A 5,171-nucleotide genomic window follows, 5' to 3' on the forward strand; every position below is an offset into this window, starting at 1 on the left:
TACACGACGCATAATTCGGCCCGTCGCAATATTGTAGGGAAATCTGTTACAATCTGAATCTCTTGCAATTCCTACAATTTACACTATGAATAATTATGTCCGTCACAATATTGCAAGGGCATCCGCAACAAATTGAATCTCTTGCAATGTTTAGGTATTTATTCCCATAAACAAGATTACAATTCCGCGCAAACACACATCACGAAAACACACCCAAACACATCCATTGCACCAGCGACATCTATTCCAGCCGTTTGGGAAGTTTTATCACCGCCGACGGAGCTGAATTTGGCGGCAGCTGAGGTATGGTCAACTTTCACCGTTTGCTTTTGCTCGGGTAACTTAAAGAATCACATGTGTAAGGATTCCAGGGTTTCGTATTATTACAATTTGTGTTCGATTCACTAGCTATTTGTCTTGTTTCTTGTTGTTTTTGCTTATGACATCAATCCATAGGAATGTGTTCAATTAATTTCAATTTAATTGTTCGATTCATTTCAATTTCAGGAGCTATTGACCTTGTGTTAATCAGTTAATAGATTATAATTTTAGTTTTTCTTTGTCTTCTCAACAAAGCTTTCTGTTCGTGGTTTTTTTTTAAAGAAATAGATAGATTGATGTATGTTAGAGTGTTCAGCATTAATATATTAACTCTGTAAGTAATATAAGATGATAATGTTTCAGGACATCATAATCTGAATACGGATGCACTTTAAGCTTATAATAATCAAAATAATATGATTGCAAATACATTACACATTCGAAATGGTTTTTCATAATGCTTAAATTTACTAATTTCACCTTGTTAACAAAGCATTGGGAATTTAAAGTTGGTCTCACATTTGTTGCAGGATTAAGTTGGTGGCAGCTTGACTCCCCCATCAGAGTTGGCAATATCCAAGTCAGTAGATGACTTCCTAACTTTCATTTGCAATGAATGACTATGATTTAATGGATTTAAATGATTACATTTTGTTTTGGGCATTATTGAGGCCATTGTATATGTGACTCTGATGCTTTGAATGAGTTTTCTGGTATATAAATATTATTATTTAAAACCTATAAGTATAGGTATTTATGCTTTGAATGATTGATGCCGGTAGATCGATTTTTACACAATTGTATTTCGGCTTGTTAGTATTTTGATAATAAAGTTTTATCTTAGAATAAATTGCAAGGCTCTGGATGTGGCTGAAATAATCATAATAGAGCAGTCCGATTTTTTTTTGTTTTACATTTTTAAGTTTTCTTCTATTTGAATTTTTCAATTGCTTTGTTTGCAATATTCACAATGAGTGCAAAGTGTCATGTATGAGCTTATGTCTGATCCTACAAGAATGATTCAGTTGTAATTTAGCTAAAACATATTACTATCTAATCATTTTCAACCATATATTGAAATCCAATTGGGATTTCAATACCATATTATTTGGTGTCATGTGTCTATATGGTTTTTACCCATAACCAATTGGGAATGACATCTTTCATTTCATTTATCAATTTTTAGAAAGTTCTATGAATATAGGTTAATGATTTTGTCCCAATTAGAAGAGCAAAAGGCAGTTGGACTCTAGAGGAGGAGGTAAAAAAGAGATGCTCTTTCATATTGTGTTCAATCTAGAATATGTTTTTGTTTTGACCTCATATATGATCTAGAAGAGAAGAGTTTAATTTTTGCACATAAAAGAATTCTAGCAGTTTAGTACTATAATTTTTTTGACATTTCTTTATATCTTCTGTTGTCAAGCATGAAATATGCATGTAATTAATAAGTGTAAACGGCTTTGGTTCAGGATGATACATTGAAAAGGGCTGTTGTAGCTTTACAGGGGAAAGTGTTGGAAGAAAATAGGTATATTTAGGTCAAAATATCATCTCTTTTGTCTAATATTTAGTTTGCAGCCTTTTTTGTATTTGCAACATAATTTTTATTGAAATTCTTCGATTGATTCGGTTATCTTAATGCTTGTTATGTTCTATTCAAGTGTTTGCCTTTTAGGTATCCAGTAGATTCCATCACTTTGCTGCCAAACACATTCTACTAATTATTAGATTGGAGTTTAAGTAACTGCTTCTTGGAAGTTGTGATGAAACTCAAATGCTGGCTGCACAAATGGGAACCAGCTGTAGATAAAACTATAGTACGTAGATTTAAACAAAGGGAGATGTATGAATAGCTTTCTTACACATTTTGATATATAAGAGTTGGACTACAAATGCTAATACCTCTTCATTCTTCTGTTTGATTACTCAACTAGATAAAATGCGGTTGCAAGAATATAATATATGCAACTGAAAGACTGTTCTTTGAGTTGAATAAAGTTTTGATAACCAATAACAATCCAATCATAACCATTGTTGTTCTTAGTTTGAATTATCTTCTCAAAAAGATTGGCATTTATGCACCGGAGTTCTGTCCGGAGAGAACATAAGTTCAGTGTTATAGATGGCAAAAGGTTCTGAATCCAAATCTTGTTTAAGGTCATTCGACTCAAGAGGTTGGTTGTTTTTTCCTCCAAAAATATGTATCAACCATTCGAATATTATATGTTTGATTACAAGATTTATGTTCTTAGAGGATGAGAAAAAACAAAACTAGGGAATAAATATGGACCTAAAAAATGGCCTACTATAGCAAAATCTGACTAAGCAGTCTGTTGTGTTTATTCGATGATAAATTAATTTTCTCTGATAATTGAGAGTGATTGTATTAGCTAATAAAATTAACCTTTATAATTGCTCATGCTGTCATTTTTATTGTTAGAGAATCCACCATCATGAATTCCTTCAATTTTTGGAACACTTGGTAATTAACTGATCAATATATAGTGCACTCGAATGATTTTGTAATTTGTAGTTGCCATTTGTGACAAGTGAAAAGACTACAAAGAGCTTGTCTCAAAAACCCTGTTAAAGTAGTTGTGTGATTGTTTCCCGTTAGTTTTCAATAAAACATTCTCTACATAATAAATTTCTTATTATTCTAAGTTTAAGTATAGATTGAAGCTGCTTCCAAGTATTATACCGTTGATACGCTGAAGCAACAATACTATTTTGTTCCTGCAAAAGTACAAGGTCCATAGGTTTTCATGATTTGTTTCTGATGTGATTTTTCATTTCTCTTGACATTGATACAAATATTTTCCCCTTTTTCTACTTCAGGATTGTTATCTTGTATATATATTGACCAAAATGTCGGGAAGTACATCTATGGTTTTCACCCATACATATGATGCAACAGCCCTTTTGACTCATATGCTTTGGAATCTTGGATTCAGAGCCATTCCAATTAATGGCCATATGACTCAGATAAACATCTGTAAACATGCTTGTTTTCGTCATCTCGTACCTATAATATTATAGCGGTAACTAATAACCCCTCTCTCTCAAGAATTCAAAAATCATCACAAGAATCCCAATAGTACTGCTCATTTGATTTTGTTTGTAGTTTCATTTTTCATCATGTATGTATGTTATGTATACCTTTAGTTGAGAGCTAGCTAGCTACCTTATGAAATTCAAAATAGTTGTTTGTGCAAGTAAGTTCTTGCATGTGCTATGTTAGTTATGTAGACTTTTGTGATCAAAAGAATGTTTCGACTGCAAGATAGCATAGAGTTTGTATCTCATTTGCATCTCCTCAAAGAATACATCAAATTAGTGACTCTTTGATGGCTTAATATTGACATGGGATACCTATTGCTAGTGTTACCATGATGTAATTTTCTTAGATGCTTTTGAATCCAATATACAGTTATTTTCTATAACTTGATTTCTTAATTAAAAAATGTGAATTATATTGTTGCCTCACTCTTTCACGTTAATATAAATGACCTTTTGGCTTGTTTCTTTCGCAATGTTTGTATGTGGGATTTGTGTTAATCAACATATTTCAAGTTCATCAACTATATTTCGTTAATTGTGTTGGAGTTGTGTGTCAATGACAGGTTCTGCTTTTGATGCTTAGACTACGTAGCATGTCTTGATCATGTCTATATTTTGGAATATAGGCAAAATTTTTTAGAAGTTCTACTGTCAATAAGGTTATTGTTTTGTATCACAATGGCAACATAACACCTTGAGGCATAAGGATTAATAAATTTACTATCTCTTTAATATAAACTTGACATTTACTTAATTTTTTTATTACACAAGTTATGTATGGTTATTATAATTTGATTTTTTTCAAAATGATCATGCTCCAGGTACACTTGAAATGACTTCAAGAGGTTGTCTAGAAGTTGATTTTGAAACGATAGCTGGATATCTCATTTAAGTTGCTCGTATTGATAGTTCTATACAATAAGAACATGGAAACTACCAAAAGGATTTATTAAAGGACTTGAGAACAACAAAGAAATCATTGAACTTTGGAACTGGGTAGGAAGCTGTCGCATTTTACCATGACGGGGTTTGATGGATGATTTATTATTATATGTTTTTTAATTACCAGTTTAGTTGTTTTGTATGATAGTTTGGTAAATGGAACTAGATTTTGTACATTTATATAATATGTGCTACTAGGGGTATTGATATTAAATATATTTTATTCGTATGTGGTTTATTATACTCTATTTTGATTTGAAATTTTTATATGATTTTCGTTATTTTTCATATATTTGATGAGAGATATTAATCAAATCATTAAATTTTTTTGTGGAGGATTGAATTAATATTTGTTATATACGTTCCGGAAAAATCGGCAAAAGCGTATACTACACAAATTGCGACGGAATTAACAATAGTTATATACCATCGCAAAATGTTAACTTTACGACGTTGCAAAAAATTGCAACGGAGTCAACAACAAACCATTTCTCTTGTAATGAACTACGTCAATAGTATCTTTTTGTAGTAAAATTCCGTGGCAAAAAATTGCGACAAAAATAATGGTCACTAATTTTGTGGAAATTTTCTGCAACGGAAAATTTTAATTGTCACATTATATTACTACAATAGTATTTACTACTGCTCCCACTTGGATGCAAATTCCATTGTAATTGGAAGTTGTGACGGAAATTTTGTTTGTTGTGGCAAAATTTTTCCGTAGTAATTTGTAATTTTTTTTGTAGTGCCAGCCGAGTCGAGATCATCGCAAACTTCCGGAAGGTGCATATTTGTTAGCCCCGCTAGAGGAGTCCAATCAATCATTTATTTAATGCTAATTTTCT

General features: G+C 31.7%; 1 long non-coding RNA gene across 4 annotated transcripts; it reads left to right on the forward strand.

Annotated features, from left to right (window-relative positions):
• Positions 1–4,511, forward strand: LOC127255827 (uncharacterized). Of its 4 annotated transcripts, XR_007839727.1 has the most exons (5): positions 1–303; positions 852–901; positions 1,794–1,852; positions 3,000–3,075; positions 3,163–3,748. It is a non-coding gene; the product is annotated as an uncharacterized LOC127255827 (long non-coding RNA). The 4 variants fall into 4 exon arrangements; XR_007839729.1 differs by lacking the exons at positions 3,000–3,075; positions 3,163–3,748 and adding an exon at positions 4,206–4,511; XR_007839728.1 differs by lacking the exon at positions 3,000–3,075.
• The last annotated feature ends 660 nt before the right edge of the window (positions 4,512–5,171 follow it).

Source organism: Andrographis paniculata, unplaced genomic scaffold (genome assembly GCF_009805555.1).
Source record: "Andrographis paniculata isolate CXL003 unplaced genomic scaffold, ASM980555v1 Contig54END, whole genome shotgun sequence".
Classification (NCBI taxonomy): domain Eukaryota; kingdom Viridiplantae; phylum Streptophyta; class Magnoliopsida; order Lamiales; family Acanthaceae; genus Andrographis; species Andrographis paniculata.